Below are 20,433 nucleotides of genomic sequence, written 5' to 3'. Positions count from 1 at the left end.
TGGCTTTTTTTTTTTTTTTTTTTTCCGGGAACCACATGGAGCTCTAGACAGGCTGTTAAGATGATGCATGCCCCGAATGCAAAGCCCCGAATTCCAGGCTGCTGGTCACTTAACTGGGCAGGAGCGGAGTGAGGAGGCTGGATGGCTGGTTGGTGGGAGGCTAAAACTCGGCACCCTCCGGGGCTGTCCCTCTTTACTTTTCAGATTCTCTGGAAACAAAAGAAGAGCTGGCCTCATTTCTTCTAGGCACTCTTATGCAGTTATCGGGAAATCCTTTCAAGCTGCAAGGATGTCAGAGGGCAGGCCCCTGGCCCTAATGCTTCCTGATTTTTATCCTTTGTTCCCTGGGCCTTTTACTTGAAGATATCTTGTGTGTGTATTTACTTTAAAAATACACCTTTAAAAACTTGCAAGGAAAAGATTTCAAAGACACATCACATCCATCCATTTATCCACTCATTCATCATTCAGCAAATACTTATTGAACATCTACTGCCAAGCACCGTGGTGGGCCAGCCGAGGGCTTCCTTGTTGCATGGAGCCTTGCATTCTAATATTTCTCACATCAGCACTGTCTGGGGCAAGGACTTTTGAGTTTTTTTCACATATAAAGCAGAACACCTCCGCACCACAGTGTGCGTGTGTTAACATACAAGGCCTGAGTGCAAGAACTTCTGGACAGTTGGAGGCGGGCTTGGGGCAGCCTGCTCAGTGACTGGCTTTAAAACAGGTGGGTCCACCCCTCCTAATACTGCCATCCCTGCCATTTGTGTGTGACACCAACACCTTCACATCTGTTAGTTGCTTTGTCTTCACAGTAGCCCACGGGGTTGGCAGGAGAGCAGGTTGAGGCTGGGGTCTCAGCAGTGGCCCTTGCCCAGTGCGTGCTGGGTCAGGTGACGGAGTTACAGAAGCAGATGGGAGAGGGCATCTCCCACCACGTGTGGCTCGCGGTCTTTACAACTTTAGCAGTTATCAAAAGTTTGGAAGAAGTTCCATTAGTTGTGGCATAAAATCACTTTGTCTTGGATAACTATGCTAGCCACGTGGTATTCCTTTCTCCTTGTGGAAGTCCTTGAGGAGAGAAACTTTATTTATTTATTTTTAAAGTTTATTTATTTTGAGAGAGAGAGACAGAGGGAGAGAGAGAGAGAGATAGAGAGCAAGAGCAGGGGGGAGGGGCAGAGAGAGAGAAGCCCAAGCAGGCTTCATTCTGTCCGAGTGGAGCCCGATGTGGGGCTCCATCCCATGAACCGTGAGATCGTGACCTGAACCAAAATCCAGAGTCAGATACTTCACTGACTGAGCCACCCAGGTGCCCCGAGGAGAGAAACTTTAGAAGAAACTTGGTTTTTAGAAAATATTCTAGGTTTCCATTGTGTCTGGTCTGAGAATTACTTCTTGGCTTTTTAATGATGGGAGAGTACCTCCTAACAGCGGGGTTGGAAGAGAGTCTCCTTGCTGCCCTTCTGGGTGTCAGTGCCTGGGATGGTGCAGATGAGACGGGGTGAATCTGGCAGTCTGCCCACAGCATCCAGGGCCTCCGCACCCTGGGAAATTGGCTCTCTTCCACGCATGGTCTGTATGAGAATTTAATTAAAAAAAATTTTTTTTTAAAGTTTATTTTTGAGACAGAGAGAGACAGAGCATGAACGGGGGAGGGTCAGAGAGAGGGAGACACAGAATCTGAAACAGGCTCCAGGCTCTGAGTGGTGAGCACAGAGCCTGACATGGGGCTCGAACTCATGGACTGCGAGATCATGCCCTGAGCCGAAGTTGGACGCTCAACCGACTGAGCCACCCAGGTGCCCTGAGAATTTAATTTTTATTAGGTGGCTTTAAAAGGGAAGATCTGTACACAGGAAGATATGTATGTTTGCTTTTGAGCCTAGGAAGGATTCGACATTGCAGCAGAAGTTTGAAGCAGGTTGGGGTTTTGGGGCCATCTTGCAGCAAAGTCTCTTTTTTGGATGCTTTTGTTGTGCCGTGGACGCCCGCGAGGCCCGCGCTGCACCGTGGGAGCAGATATGCTGCCCAGATTTCAGAAGGGTGGCTGTTTTGACAAGCTGCTCGTGTTCCCCGGGGCACTTTCAGGGACTCTGAGTGTCTGCCACCTGCTCCTCCTCGTGGCGCAGTCCCCCTCATGGGGCTCTCCCTTTGAGCTTATCCCCGACCTCCCCCTCCCCAGAGAAGGTTAAAGAAAACAAGCATCCAGAGCACTTGGGGTCTGCCCTTCGTGAGTGCTGTTTTGGGAGAAGGAGATGCTTCTCGTTCTCTCCACCTAGAGGCTCAGCACCACAGCCTGATGCCCGAGCTGTTGGGGTTGTCATGGTGTGGGGTAGGGGAGGGGCTGCCGCTCTGCACCCCCTGGCCCTGAACCCTGCCCAGGCATAGCAGGTCACTGTGGTGTGTCTCAGGCTGCCGGCCTGCCTGTCTTCCCCAGTCCTCCACACACAGCAGCCGCACCACCCAGCACATATGTATAAGCCCACACCATCCGTGCACACCACAGACACCACACATACACATTGCACACACACCCGGCACACACAACATACACACTCCTACACACACACACACACACACACCACCCATGCTCGTGCACACTCCCATGTCCACCCCCTCATACGCACACGCACCACCCACCACACACATCCACACACCCCTGACACACTTGTGCCTAAACCGCTCAGTGAATGGAACTGAATTCCTTACCTTCCCCCGCCCAGATTAATACTCCAGCATCACCCACTGTTCTGGCCTAGAACATCTTAGTCCCCAGGGTCCCCCAGCCCTTGTTTTATTTCTCTCTTGGGCCACGGCCTCCTCGTGTGTTTTTGTCATCTCTGGGCTCACCCTGTGATGTGTGTGGATGTTCTGATCAATTGGGAGGGTTGCATCTCTGTGCCAGGGGTTGCCTTCCTGAAGAGACTCCGACTCCCCTCCACGCTTTCCTGATGTTCAGGAGCAGTGGCTTCTGCGTGGGAAGCTCCACTTGCTCTCTTCCCGTCGATCCTTCCCCTTCCCCTTGGTCATTTTTCTTACTGCAGACAGCTCCCCGACTATAATATGAAATCCTGGAAGGCGTGGGCTGTGGGTGTCATTACAGTGCTGGGGAATAATAAATGTATTTGGGCAAAAGACCCAACAAGTACACACATATTTAATAAATTAAAAGTGAACACCCCTTTAGCCTCCCTCCCGTACTTCTACTCCCTTCCCCAGAGGAAACTGCTGACAAGCGTTCTGCCCTTTCTGGTCTGTTCTGGATGCCTTTGCACCCATACATGAACTTGCAGATACGTATACATTTTCTAGCTGGTTTGATGGATCTCTAACTGGGATCTGTACACAGACGCTCAGCCTCCAGCTATCTTTCCGCTTTTCACTCAACAGTAGACCTTAAGATTTCTCCCTGTCAGTACGTACTGGTCTGTACTCTTGTAGAAAAAATGCCTCAGAGTATTCCAGTGTGTGGACTCTGCCATAATTTATTTAACTGCTCTCCTATTTATGGGCACTTAGGTTGTTTCCTAAGTTTTTTAAAAAGATGGCTGCAATGAAAAACCCTCAAACAGACATCATTTCAGATCTGTGTGAGTCCTCCTGGAAATGGCGTTATTGCATGAAAGGATGTGCATATTTAAGTTTCTGAAAAGAGAGTGCTGAAATGCTTTTCTGAAAGGCTTCATTGGGACTCCTAAAGAAATAATTTTTTTTTTTAAAAAGAGAAAGCCCGCAAAAAAGGTCATTCACCACCAACAGCCAAATAAAGAGAGAATACTCCCTCAGGCCATGAACTTGGAAATGCAGCAGCTTGGGAGAGGCCAAGGACGCAGGCTAAGGTTTTGCGTGTTTTCTAAGGCTCCTTTGCTGTCTCCACACTTGCTGCCCGCCACCCCTCCCCCCACCCTACAAAAACCAGTCTGGGGGTGGGGAAGAAGGTGAATAACTGAAACCCTGAGAACTTACTAACATTCCTCAATTTGGGGAGCAGGAGGTTGTGGTGGCTGGCTTTGGGGAGGATGTTCCTGGAGCCTAATGGCTCTCAGCAAAGTCAGGGGAAACCTGGCCTCCTGTAGGGCTGCTTTCTAGGGTCTGTTTGCATTGCATTCTGGGAGAATCCCTAAACCTCATCTTCCAGTTTACCCATTAGCTCCTCAGTGGTATCTATTCTTACATTTAGCTCTCAATCAGACATTATATTTAAAAAAGTTAGCAGGATTAATGCTTTTCAGCAGTTTTAGGCTTTACAGAAAAACTGAGCAGAAAGTTCAGAGTTTCCTTTTGCCTCCTCACTCTCAAATGCCTGCTTTCCCCTATTATTCACATATAGTGTTAATATGGCATATTAGTTAATAATCGATGAGCCAATACTGATATATTATCGTTACTGTAAATTAGGGGAAGTTTCGCTCTTTGTGTTGTGCATTCATGGGTTTTGACAAATGTTTTGACTCAACTAGTTGTGTACTTGTTTTGGGACTAGCCTTTTGCGATAGCCTTTTTTTTTTCTTTTTTAAGCTTATTTATTTTGAGAAAGAGACTGAGAGAATGTGTATGAGTTGGGGGAAGGGCAGAGAGAGAATCTTAAGCAGGTTCTGTGTTGTCAGCATGGAGCCTGAAGTGGGGCTTCAACTCATGAACTGTCAGTTCATGACCTGAGCTGAAATCAAGAGTCAGAAGCTTACCCGACTGAGCCACCCAGGCGCCCCTTGTGATAACCCATTGAGTATTTGCTTTCTGTGACGTGGGGGAGGGCCGGGGTGCTGCGGTGCTGGCTTGTGTCTGAGGACTGGTGCTCCTGTGGTGGCCTGGTCCCCCGACTCCTCAATTCTTATCCCATGTCCACTTGCGTCCACCTGTCCCAGCACAGCTGCCCACCGCTTATGGGCCATTGTGGGGCAAAGAGGGGCTGGTGACTTGGCTGCCCTAATTGGTCCCTGACTACTCAGCCTAAATAACAATAATAATAATCACTGGGAGCCTCTGTGAGATTCTGAACTGGCAGCAAGGTGAGGCAAGGTGGCCTTGCAAGGAAGCACTCCTCCCGCCCCCCCCCCCCCCCCCCAATGCTCCTCTTCATCAGTTTTTGCTCCTTATTCCCTCTTGGATTCTGTGTTGTTTGTCTTATAGTGTTCTGGCAAGATGTAGGATTTTAAAGGAATATCGGGGTGGGGATGGGTGTGCGTGGGGGGTGGGGATGCGGGGCCTGTGCAGGAGCCAGGCTTTGGAGGCAGGAATCAGGGTGGCCGCTGCCCGGCCTTGTTGTCCCTATAGTGGGTGGAGAGTGGGCAGCAGTGTGGTGTACTGTGGGGGCTGATGCCATGGCACAGCCAGGAGACACACGGGCCACTGTTCTGCTGCTGTGGCCTCACGTGTGCCCAGGGAAGTCCGTGTTCCTGTCCCCGCTGGCTCATGGGGAGGATGTGAATATAGAGGAAGGTGGGAAGGGATTTGAGGTCTCTTCCATATGAGAACTGATACCTTTCTTTGTTAGAACAGGAAATAGCCTGGATGTGGGTGTCTCAATTGGAACAGGCTGTTTTCCCACAGTCCTACAGGGGAGGTTTCCCTAACGGCATCCTTCCAACTGTGACCATTCATAAGGCAGAGCCTGTGTCTGCTTGGTGGGGATGTGACCCTCCTCCCCAGCAGGCCTGGCTCTCTAGGCCTCACAAGCCCTTGTAGCTGGAGGCTTGAGTGGGGAAGGCAGTTTCCCCTCAAGTCACAGATGGGAGCTGTGTTTCCAGGTCCTACCTCTGGGGCCTTTGCTCACCCCCAGCCTGTGCCTGGCACATAGGAGGTATTGATGAGTGAGCTGGTCCCAAACATGGTATGGGGCTGGTAGGCAAGCTATAGCTGAAGTCCTCAGACCCTGGTTGAAGTGGCCACTCTGCCCACCTGGCCATGGGTCTCCCTGAGCATCAGTCTGTGTGTGTCCTGGGGACAGTCCTGTCATTGAATCAACATCCAAGGGGCTGCCATTGAGCACTTCTGTAGGTGCTGTAGGTAGGGGAGTATTTCATAGACCACAGCAGGTGGGAATTGAGGGGTGTCCACCCCAGCAGATGAGGTGGATCAGGATGGGTGCAGGACAGGACAAGGGATGCAGCCTCGGGGTGAGTGGGACACCATGGAGGTCAGGCCGGATGTGTCTGAGGAACAGCAGAGAGCCTGTGAGGCAGGGGCAGAGCAAGTGACTGGGTGGAAAGTCAGAGGGTGTGGATGCGGGAGAGGAAGTTTTCTCCGCCATCGTGAGAGCTTTTACTCTGAGTGGCAGAGGGCTCTTGGAGGAAGAAAGAGGTTGAGAAGAGGAACATGTGATCTGACTTATGATTTAAAAAGCTTTATAACAGCTTTATTGAGATATAATTCCCATACTGTAAAATTCACTCCTTTACAGTGCAGAGTTTTTTAATATGCTCACAGCGTTATGCAACCACCACCACCCTGTAATCCTGGAACATTCCCATCACCCATACCCTTCAGCAGGCACCCCCCCATTTCCCCTTCTCTATTACAATGCCTTTGATTTCTTTTTGTTTTAATTTTTATTTAAAAACATTTTTTTAATGTTTATTTTTGAGAGAGACAGAGAGAGACAGAGACAGAGTGTGAGTGGCGGAAGGGCAGAGAGAGAGGGAGACATAGAATCTGAAGCAGGCTCCAGGCTCTGAGCTGTCAACACAGAGCCCGATGAGGGGCTCAAACTCACAAACTGTGAGATCGTGACCTGAGCCAAAGTTGGACACTTAACTGACTGAGCTACCCAGGCACCCCTCTACCCCCCCCTTTTTTTGATTTCTTTAAGTGAACATTTTATTGAGGTGTACCCACCATAAGGGCATGTGCACACATCCTGGATTGAATGTTTGTGTCCCCCCAAATTCATTATGGAAATAAATACCCAGTCCCCATATCAGGAGGGAGGCCTTTGTGGGTGATTCGGTCACGAGGGTGGGGTCCTCATGATGGGACTGGTGCCCTTATAAGAAGAGGCCAGACAGCTCTGTGAGGATATCCACTACATGAGGACATAGCAAAAAGTTGGTGCCCTACAGCCCAGAAGGGGACTCTCACTAGAACCTGACCGTGCTGGCACCTTGATCTCAGGCTTCCAGCCTCCAAAACTGTGAGAAATAAATTTGTGTGGCTAAGCCACCCAGTCTGTAGTACTTTGTTTTAGTAGCCCAAGCTTAACTGAGACACTATGTAGTTCCTCTGTGTTGTGTTTCAGGACCACCCTGGCCGCTAAGGTAGGGTGCTATATAGAGTGAGGGTTGCAGCAGGCAGCCCTGTTAGGAGGCACAAGATCATGGAGGCCATGGCTGGGGAGGGTGGTGGGGAGGATCAGAGGAGGTAGAGCTCTGGAGGCACCTGAAGCTCAAGCCAGTACTGGGCACTGGTGAGAGAGGAGTCAAGGGTGTCCCCAACTGGGCAATGAGTTGTAATCACCTGGGAGTGGGGGAGGCTGTGGGTGGAGCTGGATCTTTTGCAGGGAAAGTTTGGCCCACCTTGGACATGCTGAGGTCAAGATGCCTGTTAGACATGCATTGGAGGTCCTGAGAGGTGGATGGCCGGTGTGGACTTCCAGAGAACTCAGCTGGAGTTACACACGAGGGAGTGCTCAGCTTAGATGGGTCTCAGTCCATGGTCCTGTACTTGGTGTCTGCACATGCATCAAAGGACAGCCCACCCAGCCACAGCTGTAGACTATTGAAGTCATGGCAGGCCTGGGGTGCAGTTCAGGGGCATCAGCTTCCTGTGGCAGGTGTGGTGACCCAACCAGAAGTTGAGGGAGCTGTTTGGGGGCTTAGCACCTATTTCTAGTTTTTACTTATCTGGGGATCCAGTCAGGTGCCAGATTCCCCTCAAATTTCCTCCCAATTCAGATCCATCAAATTAAGAATACCTCATATAGTAGGCAAAAAATCTAGTCCATTTGGAGAATTTTTACACAATTAGTGGGATTTCCATCATCTTACTTACCCTGTTTGATCATATTGAGATTTTTGTGACAGTCAAAGAGAAGTGTCCTTTTGGCATAAAACAAAATGATAACACTCTCAAAAGTTGGCAAAGTACAACAGTATACCTACAAGTGCTTCAGTGTGGCCACATCATCATATCTTGCATTGGATGCTACGTGTCTGATGCCCAGATGGAAGGCAGCACAGTGGGCATAAGAAAAGAGAGGGTTTCAGAATGTGGTCACCCCAGGGTTGGGCCCCGAGAAGTCAGTGGGCCCTGACTTCTCCTGGAACTTAGCCCTACCACCCTGAGCAAGTGACTTACTTGCCCTTCCTTAGCTTCTGCTGGCCTGGTCGTGCAGGATAAGAATAGAATTCCCTCAGGGCTATTGTGCTGACTCCCTGGGGGTGAGGCTCTAGACTCATTGGCTTCCTTCCTGCTGGGCAGATGGACCTGGAGTCTTTCCTGGAAGGCGGGCCTTCCCTGGTGTATTTTGCAGGACAAGGGGCTCCCTGACAAGGACCAGGACCCTCCACTCTGGGCCAGTGGGTTGGATTTGTGTTGATCCTTCTGCCCTAAACCACTGTGTGCCCCTCTGCTCTCTCTGCTGGGGCCTGTGTCTTGCTATCCCTCTCACCCCCGGCACCACTCTGTGAGATACATGGAGCCTGTGGTCACTGCTTTCCAAAGTCACCATTTTAGGGGCACCTGGGTGGCGCAGTCGGTTAAGCGTCTGACTTGGGCTCAGGTCATGATCTCATGGTTTGTGGGTTCGAGCCCTGCGTCGAACTCTGTGCTGACAGCTCGGAGCCTGGAGCCTGCTTTGGATTCTGTGTCTCCCTCTCTTTCTGTCCCTCTCCTGCTCATGCTTTCTCTCTCTCTCTCTCAAAATAAATAAACATTAAAAACAAAAACAAAAACAAAGTCACCATTTTGGGTCTTTCACAGTCGATCCTGATTTTTTTTTTTTTTGATCCCACTCACTTGACTGGGTGGCCCTGCTGCCTTAGGAGTCTGCATATGGCAGACCTATATGGCCTTATATGGCCATTGTCACATGTAGCAGAGCAGAGTACCTTTCCAGGCACAGATGTTTTTAGAACACACCTTGACTCCTAGTGTGGCACCATTGAGGTGGGGTGTACCTGTGGGTTTGAAATTTTGTGAAGGGGAGTGGACCCCCTTTACCTTTGTCCTGGGCCTGGACTCCACCTGAGAGCACAGCCCTACGCCCCCATGGCTAGTCTTGCAGAAGTGGCCACCCTAGACTTTCCCTGAAGCCAGTGCCCAGCATGGTCCCCCAAAGCTAGGGAGCACCCCTCTGCCTGCCAGCTGTTGGCTGGGGTGGACTCAAGTCCCGTTTACTTATCTGTGCTCTGGGAGACCAGGGCTCTGCAGAGCATTGGAGCATGAGGGCACAGGGTGGTGTCATTTCTCTACCCAGCTTGCCCTTCCTGAGAAAGCAGGACATGGAGGTGCCTGTCTTTGTCTGGGTTTATCTGTTGTGGGTTGTGTCTGGGAGCCCAGCAACAGGGAGTAGGCTCTTGTCATCCAGCCATGGACTCGAGCCAGGACTACCGTTCCAGACCCCCTACTCCACACCATCATAGGAAGAACTTTTTTTTTTTTTTCAGGAAAATTATGGTGAATCTTGGTGTTTCCTGTCTGCAAAGTGTTCTCTAGAAGACCTTGTGGAGCATGCTCACGTTAGATCAGTAAGGAGAATTCTGGGAGGGTATTGAGGACAGAGCCATTAGATATGTGGACCATTTAATTCTATTTCCTCTCATTATTTTGCTTAAAGTTCTAGTTCCTCTCCATCTTTTCAGGGTGCTTTTCTCGTTTCTCATTTCCCCATGCCCCAGGGCAGCCTCGTATTGAAGGTGTTGCTTTAGAGTGTCACAGTGCTTACTTATCCCTGGCTGATCTTGCTCTGGGCAGTTTGGTGCATGTTAATGTTCTTTCTGAGATGTCTGAGGTCCCCCATGTTCTAGATGGGACAGGAGGGGCCGGGGGAGTTAAATAGTTTGCTGGGATTCTCAGGAAGCAAGCCCAGGCAGTCTGGCTCCAGATGGGCTCTTCACCACTCTGCAACTGCCTCTGGGGGTGCTTGTGGCCAGCCTTGGGTCTGGGCCCTGTGCTCACTGCTACCGGCGTCAAGGCGCAGACTACAGCAAAGCTTGGGATGGGGCGCGGAGGGTCTGTGTTGGCCTCTGAGCCTCGGCTCCTCACCTGCAAAAGGAAAGGGTGGAGCTGGTGCTTCCAGCTCTAGGCTCTAGGTAGCATCCTTTTGGGGCTTATCTGGACCCAAGAAGGGCTTCCTCTTCTTCCTTTTGGGCTGCTTGGCGGTGCTGGAGTCATGTCATTGTCACTGAAGTGGGCAGCAGTGCTGTGTCCCCATCAGCTCTCTGGGCCACTTGGTGCTGGCTGTGGCATATGCATGTCCTGCTTTCTTCTTAGGTGGAGGATGTACTCATTCATTCATTCCATGTGTTTTTATTGAATGTTGGTTGAAAAAATCTGCTTTCATAGAGCTGGCTTTCCAGGGAGGGCAGGCAGGCAATAACCAAGATAAATAAAAGACACATATCAGGTATTAGATGGTGGCAATAGCTATGGAGAAACATAAAGCAGGGGAGGAGGCCGGGGAAGGCTGGTGGATGGTATTGTGGTTTTAAGTAGGGTGGTTAGGGAGAGTAAGGTATGAGCAGCAGCATGGAGGGAGCCATGTGGATAGCCAGGGGCATGGCGCCTGTAAAGGCCCTGGGGTACCATCTGTCTGTTATCTTCGAGGGAAGAGCAAGGAGGCCAGGTGGCTGGTGCTGAATGAGCGAGGGCACAGGTATAGAGGGAGAGGTCACGAGGGGTGGTGGAAGGGATGCATGCCAGATTGTGTAAGGTCTCAGAGACTGTGGTGAGGACTTATCACTGGGGATGATCATTTGGTCTGGTGCACCAGGGCTAGATTTGCAGGGTCCAGCATAGAGGCAATGAGATGTTAGGTGCCATACAGCCATACAGGGCATGGGGGCTCAGCCCAGGCATTAGTGGTCATGGGGGAGCAGTGCTGGGAGTCTGTGTTGACTTCAGAGGTAGAGCCAGCATGATTTCCCTGATTAGTGTGAGGGCGAGGGAAGGTGAAGGGCCCAGGATGGCTCTGAGGCTTCAGCCTAAGCAATTTGAAGGAAGTAGCCATCAGCTGAGATGGGAAGGCTTTGGGAGATGTTGAGAACAAGTTCTCCATGTTCTGTCTATCAGCGGACCCATGTTTGGCTTCCCAGACAGACACCTACAGCAGCCCCTGATTTTCTGGTTCTTGGAGGTAGAGGAAATATGAAGGGCTTCTTGGACACTGACTGGGCTGTGTCAGGATACCTGCCAGGGCTGTGTGCCATTTGCTTGAGGGCTGTGAGGAGGATATGGCTGCCCCGGCTGCTGTTTGCCACCTGGAGGCTGGGCGGTGTCTGTGCAGGGCAGAGCCTCAGGGCAGAACCTTCTGGCTTGCATATCTGGGTCCCTGTCCCTGGTCTGTACATTCTCATTTCTATCTTCTCAGATCTAGGTTTAATCTTTTTTCCTTCTCAGATTTTTTTTTTGAAGTTGAGGTATAATTAACATATAACATTATATTAGTTTCAGGTATACAGAGCAATGATTTGATGTTTGTATATATTGTGGAATGATCAGCACATTAAGTCTAGTTAACAGCCATCACCACACATGATTACAAAATTATTTTCCTTGTGATGAGAGCTTTTAAGATTTACTCTCTAAGCAACTTTCAAATATGCAATACAATATTATTAACTACGGTCATCATGGTCTCTATCATATTCCCAGGACTTATTTTATAGCTGGGGGTTTGTATCTTTTGACCCACTTCACGCATTTCACCAACCCCCATCCCTTGCTTCTGGCATTCTGTTCTCTGCCAATCTGTTCTCTGCATCTATGAATTCAGGGTTTTTGTTTGTTAGTTTCTGTTTTTTTTAGATTCCACATATAAGCGAGATCATATGGTGTTTGTTTTTCTCTGTCTGACTTATTTCACTTAGCATAATGCTGGTAAGGTCCATCCATATTGTTGCAAATGTCAGGATTTCCTGTTTTTAAATGCTTAATTTAATTTTAATTTTACTTTTTTTGAGACAGAGGGGAGTGAGAGGCGGCGGGGGGGAGGGAGAGAATCTTAAGCAGGCTCCATGCGCAGCGTGGAACCCAACATGGGACTCAATCTCACAACAGTGAGATCATGACCTGAGCCAAAATCAAGAGTCGGATGCTCAACCATCTGAGCCACCCAGGCACCCCCTTTTTAATGGCTCAATAATATTCTACTGTGTGTATATATACACTTTTTTTACTATGTTTTCTTTATCCATTCATCTGTCAGTGGGCACTTAGGTTGCTTCCATATCTTGGCTATTGTAAATAATGTTGCAATGAACATAAGAGTGCAGATATCTTTTGGGGTTAGTCTTTCATTTTCATCAGATAAATACCTGCTGGTGGAATTGCTGGGTCAAATGGGAGTTTTATTTTTAATTTTTTGAAGAACTTTCACACTGTTTTTCACAGTGGCTCCACCAACATACTTCCCACCAACAGTGCACAAGGGTTCTCTTTTCTCCACATTTTCATCAACACTTGTTATTTCCTGTCTTTTTGATACTAGCCATTTTGACAGGTGTCAGGTGATATCTCATTCTGGTTTCGAGTTACATTTCTCTGATGATCAGCAATGTGAAGCATTTCATGTACCTGTTGGTCATCTGGGTGTTTTCTGTCTCAGATTCTTTAGGGACTGGGTGGAGAAAGGCCTCATCAAGCTCACTTGCGCTGTTGGCCTGGGGGAGGGGACATGGTGGGACCTTCCTCTGACTGAGAGAAGACAATATGCTCTGTGCACAGTGGTCTGTTGAAGTGTGAGCAGGGGCGGGGCAGGAATGGGCAGTCCAGCCACTACACATAGAGGGCCAGAGGCAAGAAGTGACTCTAGCAGGCTACAAAGGTTAGGGCTGCCCTTGACCCTGGGGACAGGCCTGACCCTGTGAGCTCTGCCTTCCTGCGTTTGGTCATTTTTCTGCTGTCCAGGGGCCCAGTGTCAGGGTGGACCTGGTGGAGCTGGGTGTGACATTGCCAGCATCGTGTCCCTCCCAACAGGCCAGGCAGCTTCCCTGTGCCGGCCCAGCCCTAGCTTGTCTGTTCACAGCAGGGTCACTTCATCCCACCAGTCACCATTCGTTGTGAGGTGGACCAAGCTGGCTGGTTGTCAGGAGCAGAGCACTAGCATTGGCCTGGCATGCCTGTCTACCCCCGTGTCTTCCCGTATTCTTTCTGGGGTTGAAGAGGAGTCATGGAGGGCACCGTTGAACTTTACTCCCAGTCAGTTCGCGACTGGGGGGATATATGAGTTTCTGGAGTGTTTTCTATTTCCTTGTGAACCTTCTTTCTGGGTGAGCCTTGTGAGCCGCTGAGTGTAGGGCAGGGGGCAGTGGGGAGGGGCACAGTGTCACCTGTTTCTTACCAGGGAGGGTCGTCTGCCAGACATTGCAGAAGGCAGAGAGCTGAGGACCCAACCTGGGCACATAGTAGGTTGGCTCCACAGTTGGCTTTTGAATGGAGGGAGATAAGCAACCAAGAAAGACTCTTTGGTTCCCAGGCAGCCTCACCTCCACCTCTGTGGATGGCCTCTGGAGGAGGAGTGTCCCTGAGAAGGTCGTTGTATTTTTAGCCTCAGGGACATGCTGCACATGGCAGCCTATGGCTCATGGCGGTTAGCAGGTTGGTGAAAGGCAGTTTTGTGCAGTGTGGTAATTATGCAGCTCTGGGGGCTGGCATGAGGCTTTCCATACAGAGTGCAGGGCCTGGAGTCATGGAGAGCAGGGGGAAGTCATGAAGGAGCTTTTCTGTGCAGCCTTTTCTGAATGGCTCCATAAACATACCCTTTGGGGGACTTCTCTCCAAGGGACTTTGCAAGTCTGACCCCTATAGGGACCTCTGCATTTCTTCCGGGGACTCGTGGATGAGCCCTTCTCTTCCTAGGTCATCCTGCACCAAACTGACCTGATAACCCCCCTCCACAGTCAGAAACTTCTGGTGGCCTCAGAGCTTGGTGTTGAGTGCTCAGTATGGTTTCAGTGGCATGTTTCACTGCTTCTGCTGTGGCTGGTGTCTGTGACCCCAACCCAGTGCTCCCGTTCAGAGCCCTTTCCCGGTCTTTGTATCTCCTTGCATTGACCCTCCCCTTTCTTGAAGGCTGTGTTTGAGGCCCGTGTCCTTGGTTTGCTGGCTGCTGTGGCATCTGTAGTCTGGAGTGCTGCCTTCATGAGGCCAGGTAGGCTCCTAGAGGGAGCAGGGGATATGGTTGAGAATGAAAACTGCAGAAACCGGACAGACTGAGAAGAGTGTGCTTACTACTGAAGTTCAGGGATGCCTTTCCCAGTTGGGTTTTGAAGAGTGAATAGGAGTTTGTCAATAAGATTCTGGAGGAACAAAAAAAGGAATGACTCGAACACTGGCAGGAAAGGGGTGAAGCCCCAGTGGCATGGGGCCTTGGGGAATGATGAGGGGAGACTGAAGCAGTGGTCAAGGCTGAGGCCTGGGAGCTGGCTGCTTTGCATGCTGTGGTCAAGTCAATGACCATGTCATGTAGTATCATGCCTCCATGCACCCCATTAGTGTCCCTGGCTGTGGTTGGGGCAGGCACAGGTGTGGTTTGGCCTGGTTGTTACCTGCATGGACAGTGATGCCCTCGTCCATCGGTATTGGAGTGGGCCCATGGTTGGGGGTGGGCTCCATGTTTGGATTTAGGAGACCTTCAGCTGGATGGCTTGTTCTGTGGACAGGGAACATGGCACCAGCCATCGACATTGAAGATCAAGGAACCTAGGGTGCCTGAGTTGGTTGAGTGTCCAACTCTTGATTTCAGCTCAGGTCATGATCTCACGGTTCGTGAGTTTGAGCCCTGCATCTGGCTCTGTGCTGACAGTGCAGAGCCTAATTAGGATGCTCTCTCCCTCTCTTTCTGCCCCTTTCCTGCTCTCTCTTTCTCTCTCTCAAACAATGGATAAACTAAAAAAAAAATAAAAATTAAAAAAAAAAAGCTTAAGGAACCTTGTAAGTCATGGGGGTCGGTGCCTTCATTTGACATGATAGGGAGACCAAGGTCTTGGTGCTGGAGGTGAGGCCTGATCCCCAATATCTTAGTGCTCCCATCCTCCTCTGAAGTAGGGAAACTGAGGCATGGGTAGGTTCCTTAGTCCTCCCAGGCTGTAAGAGGCAGAGTTCCAGCTCCTTGCACAGATCCAGGCAATGGCCCATGCCAGGGTGGCCCTGGTCTGTAGGCTGCAGGCTGGACGCTGCGCCCCCATGTGTCAGGGAGGAAATGATGTCACTTGCACAGGGGATGACTTGCACTGTGCCCCCCACATGTGCATATATAATCACTCTGTCTTTGAAAAGGCTTTGTTCAGTGTATTTTGTAGAACTCCAAGCCATGTATGTCACATACGATTTTAAGATAATGCAGGTGACACAAAGCTCTGTGTTCTGTGTAGCAAAATGCTACACATTTGTTTTCTTTGGAAAACAAATTGGAAACAGAACTTTGAAGAATGTGCTTCATTTCCTGTTAGAGCAAGTGAAACCTGAAATATTAATGCTATAGGTTTTCCCGTGTCTTCTTCCAAAAGGGTTAGAGAAATACATTCCCCACTCTTTTCTACCGAGGCCCGGCCGCTGGTGGCCTCAAAATCGTTAGCTGTCTGTGTATGCTGACCTTTGGGAATGAGCAGGAGGGCTCACTTGAAAACTTGGAGAGACTCACGATCTATTTGCAGCTCTTTGATTTTCAAAATGTTCAGCTGTTCTGCAGAACCTTGGAGTTCTGATCCCACAGTTCCGAGCCGCCTTTGACGTTTCGGTGCAGGAGCTGTTAGCCTCTTTTTTTTAAACGTGTGGTCCGTCGCTCAGATAAGAGAGCTGCCATGTGTTCATACATAAGCAGCTTGCTTGCAGCCCATTGATACCCTATTTGTGTTCTCTTGTTTCAGTCTCTGGAAGATTTAAGCTTTGCTGAATCCCGTGTGGGCAAACCAGCCTCTGAGGCCAGGACCGTCCTGCGGATGGCTGAGAGTCCTCTTGGGCCTGGCGACTGCGAGTGAGTAGGACCTCACCACTCACTGGGTGATAGTCACCACTGTGCTGGGCCCCACCTGCCGTTTCGTATACACCTCGGCTCCCGTGCTGAATGGGAGCTGAGAGAACAGCGTTGTGTCCTGTGGCCCCCACCTCTCTCTAAGAAAAGCTTAAATGCACCTACACTAAAATTTTTCATTGCTTTCTGTTTTTACAAATTTACCTTTATTTTGCAGAAAAAGGCAAGAGGGAGTCCAGGGTGTCCCTAGAGGACCAGTGGCCACACAGTAGACTGTTTCCTATGACCCCGCCTGTGTCCCCTATCAGACTCACCAGGGTGCTTTCTGCTGCACTGTGTTCTGCGTGGCACTGTGTTGCCTCCCCAGGCAGCCCCCCTTCCAGTTAGGTGCACATGGGCCAGGGACATCCAAGTGAGTGGCTCTCCCTGGGAGTGCAACAGGGCCAGCAGGATGTGAGCAGGGTCTCCCCGCCCAACCCTGCCCAACTCCAGGCTACTCATCGACCCAGGTGGTTGACCTGAGGTCCTGCCATTAGGGGCTCTCTCCAGGGTCACCAGGAGGGGGCAGGGCAGCTTGGGGACTGGGGGCCACTGTGGAAAGTCTCCCCAGGTGGATGGAGCCGGGCACTCAGGCTGTGACTGAGTGTGTCTGTGATACACAGCCTGTGATAAGGCTGTGTCTGAGGGTGTCACCTGTTGGCAGTGAGAGCCGCAAGCCTGTGTTAGCTATCTAGGGCTGCTGTGACAAAGTACCACAGACTGGGTGGCTTAAACAACAGAAGCTTATTTTCTCATGGTTCTGGAGTCCAAAATCAAGGTGTTGGCAGGGATGGCTCCTTCTGGGGACTGCGAGGGGGAGTCTGTTGCAGGCCTCTCTCCAGCTCTCGTAGTTTGCTGACAGTCTCTGGCCTTCCTTGACTTGTGCTGCTATAATTGTAACCCCCACATAGCTTTCTCCTTGCGTCGTTATCTCTGTGTCCAAAATTCCCCTTTTTATTTTTTTTTAAAGTTTATTTATTTATTTTGAGAGAGAGTGAGCAAGTGGGGGAAGGGAAGAGAGAGAGAGAGAGAGAGAGAGGGAGACGGAGGGAGAGAATACCAAGCAGGCTCCACACTGTCAGTGCAGAGCCTGACGCAGGACTCGAACTCACGAACTGTGAGATCATGACCTGAGCTGAGACCACAAGTCAGACACTTAACCCACCGAGCACCTAGGTGCCCCCCAATTTCCCCCTTTTAAAAGGACACCACTCAAAATGGATTAGGGCCCACTCCAATGACCTCATCTTCATGATCACCTGCAGAGACCTTGTTTCCAATTAGGGTTTCATGCACAGCTACTGAGGGTTAGGACTTGAATATTGCCTCGGGGGCCATAATTCAACCCATAGCAAGTCCCCTCCCAGGACAGGGCCCATCTTCCAGGTGCCTGTGGGGTCTGGTCAGTGGAGCGGCCCAGCTTGTCCTGCAAAGGGGAGGGGACATCAACAGCTGTGTAATCATCCCACATGAGACCTTTTCCTAGCAGGGTCCCCAAGTGCAGCATACAGCCAGCCACAGCTCCCAGCCCACGTTCCGTCCTTCAGTGGCCAGTCTGCCTGGCCTTCCGGCCCCCGGTTTTTATACAGCACCTTCGTTGGCTCCCATTCTGCCCTCCCCCCAAAGCCTTGCTGTGCTTCACTCTCCACCATCTGGTCCCTAATCCAGACCCCACTGAGCAGCTCAGTGCCAACCCCACTTTACACCGTCTTTCGGGAAACATCCTGACCCACCCCATTATGTCTCCCTCCTGCCTCTCAACCTGGCAGCATGGCAGCTCCTTCAAGTATACGTTGAGAACTTAAAAGCAGTAAGAGCACTATTTGTTCTGTGCATAGTGGGCCAGGCACTGTGCTGGGGGAGCCACACAGAGTGACTCCCTGAATGCTCGCTGAAGGCCAGGGAGGAAAGTGAGGTTCTTGCTCACATGCACAGACCTGGAAAGTGCCAGAGCTGGGATTTAAAATCACGGCTGCAGTTCCAAAGCCTCAGCCACACCTCCAACACTATGCTGGGTCCTGTTCTGGGTGCTGTGGAAACTGAGGCAGCTAGGACCCAGCCCTGTGCACAGGTGTGCTTACACAGCATTCTTGGCCAGGTCCTTTCAGGCTGTGACATGACATGCCCCACCTTCCCTTAGCCCCCCTGACAGCCCTGGGTTCGCTTTTTCAAATATTATTTTTATTTTATCGATATCCTATACATATACATGTTTTAAGAAGTCAGGAGTTCTGTAAGGTTTGTGAAAAAACAGCAGATTCTTGGCTATTACTCCTACTATCCCCACGCAACCCCTGCCCTATCCTGCTCCCTGTGGACCACCGCTTCCAGCTTTCAGCTGTTTCTTCTGCGATTTATCACACGTTTGTAAAGATTATGCATGCACTCTTATTTCTGAACTCCCTATGGTGGTGGAAATGATTTTAACTCACAGTTTTCATTTCGTAGGGATGCTCTATTTAACCAGTATAGTTATTTCATAATTTTGGGTTATATCCCTATAAAACGTGTATCAGTCAGGATAGACTAAATCAGGAGACAGTTAAAACACATCCCCTAGATCTGAAAAAATTCAGTTTCTGATTAGCAGGTATGGTGTTTATTTATGTTTCTGGCTCTCCTTTTGTTTTTGAGCAGTTTCAAGAGAAGATGAAGAAAGGTTTCTAACCCTGTTTCCTAAACACCAGAAGTCAGTCCAATTGTTCTTTAGCTTACCCTGGTTGGCTTCCCACTCTCTCATCCCACTGAGAATTCTCATCCAGGTCACCAACACCCAGTGTTGACAAATCCAACACATGATTTTCTGTCAACATCCTGAGTGCCCTGCAGTGTTTGGATGTTGTTGTTGTTGTTGTTGTTGTTGTTGTTGTTGTTGTTTCCTCTCTCTCTTTCTGCCTTGGTCTCCATCTTAGGGGGAAAGTCTCTAGTTTCTCACCATTGAATATGATGTTATCTACATTGTTAAAAAACTGAGATAAAATTCACATAACAGAAATTAACCAGTAACCAGCTTAACGTGTGTAGTTTAGTAACATTAAATGCCTCTCCTGTGTCGTGGGGGATCCATCCCTTCGATTGTGTTCCAAGACATTTTCATCATCTCAGAAGGAAATGCTCATGTTTGTTAAGTGTTCTGTTTCCATTCCCTCTCCCCCACCCTCCCAACCTCATCACTCAGCTTTCAGTCTCTGTGGATTTACCTATAATGGATGTTTCCTATACAGTTAGAAATAATACAGTATGTGACCTTTTGTGTCACAGCCTCTAGAACTGTGAGAATTATTGTTACAAGCCACATAATCTCTGGTACTTTGTTACAGCAGCCCAAATGGACTTTGATTTGGCACAATGTTTATGCGGTTCATCCAAGTTGTAGCAGGTATCAGAACTTCATTCCTTTTACGACTGAGTACTGTTCCATTGTATGTTTATATACCACGTCCTGTTTATCCGTTCATCTGTTGATGGACATTTGGGTGGTTTCAACCTTTTGCCTGTTATGAATAATGCTATTATGAACGTGTGTGTACAGGTATTTGAATACATGTTTTCAGTTCTTTTGTGTATATACCTAGGAGTGGAGTTGCTGGATCACATGGTAATTTTTGAGGAACCACCAATGTGTTTTCCACTACTGCTTTATTATATTCTCACCAGCGGGATGTGAGGGTTCCTGTTTTCCTCAACCTTACCTACTCTTATTGTTTTCTTTCTTTTTTTTTTTTAAAGTGATGGCCAACCATCCGGGTGTAAAGTGGTATCTTATTGTGGTTTTGATTTGTATTTCCTCTTGTCAAGCTAAGGATGGTCTCCTCAATGACTAATTTGGTGAATTTTTTTTTTTAAATCAGGAATTGGTGTTGTCTTTTGTCTAATGCTTTTTCTGCATCAATTAATATGATCATATATTTTTTCTTCTTTTGTCTGTGTGGTGATGGCTTATATTAGTTTATTTTCTCATGTTGATCCAACATTGCATCCCTGGAATACATCTCACTTGGTTGTGATACATAATTCTTCTCAGATATTGTTGGATTCTATTTGCTAATACTTTGTTGAAGATTTTTAGGTGTGTATTCATGAGAGATACTGGTCTCTAGTTTTCTTTCTTGTAATTATCTTGTAATTATCTGTTTTTGATATTAGGGTCATACTGGATTTATGATATAAGTCAGGAAGGGTTCCTTCCTTTTCTAATTTCTGAAGTAGATTGTAGAGAATTGGTATCCTATCTAACTTAAACATTTGGTAGAATTCCTAAG

General features: G+C 49.1%; 1 protein-coding gene across 5 annotated transcripts in view; it reads left to right on the top strand.

Annotated features, from left to right (window-relative positions):
* APBA2 (amyloid beta precursor protein binding family A member 2) overlaps positions 1–20,433 on the top strand; it is a 273,865-nt gene that overhangs the window by 30,405 nt on the left and 223,027 nt on the right. For 4 of the 5 annotated variants that reach the window (XM_043554843.1, XM_043554842.1, XM_043554840.1 and 1 more), the window contains exon 2: positions 16,029–16,135. The exons of the other annotated variant lie outside the window; for it this stretch is intronic. The gene's annotated coding sequence lies outside the window, so the exon portion shown is untranslated. The remainder of the gene's footprint in view (positions 1–16,028; positions 16,136–20,433) is intronic. 5 annotated transcript variants of the gene reach the window in all.

The sequence above is a fragment of the Prionailurus bengalensis genome, chromosome B3 (assembly GCF_016509475.1).
Source record: "Prionailurus bengalensis isolate Pbe53 chromosome B3, Fcat_Pben_1.1_paternal_pri, whole genome shotgun sequence".
In the NCBI taxonomy this organism is placed as follows: domain Eukaryota; kingdom Metazoa; phylum Chordata; class Mammalia; order Carnivora; family Felidae; genus Prionailurus; species Prionailurus bengalensis.
This window is presented reverse-complemented; position numbering and strand designations above follow the sequence as displayed.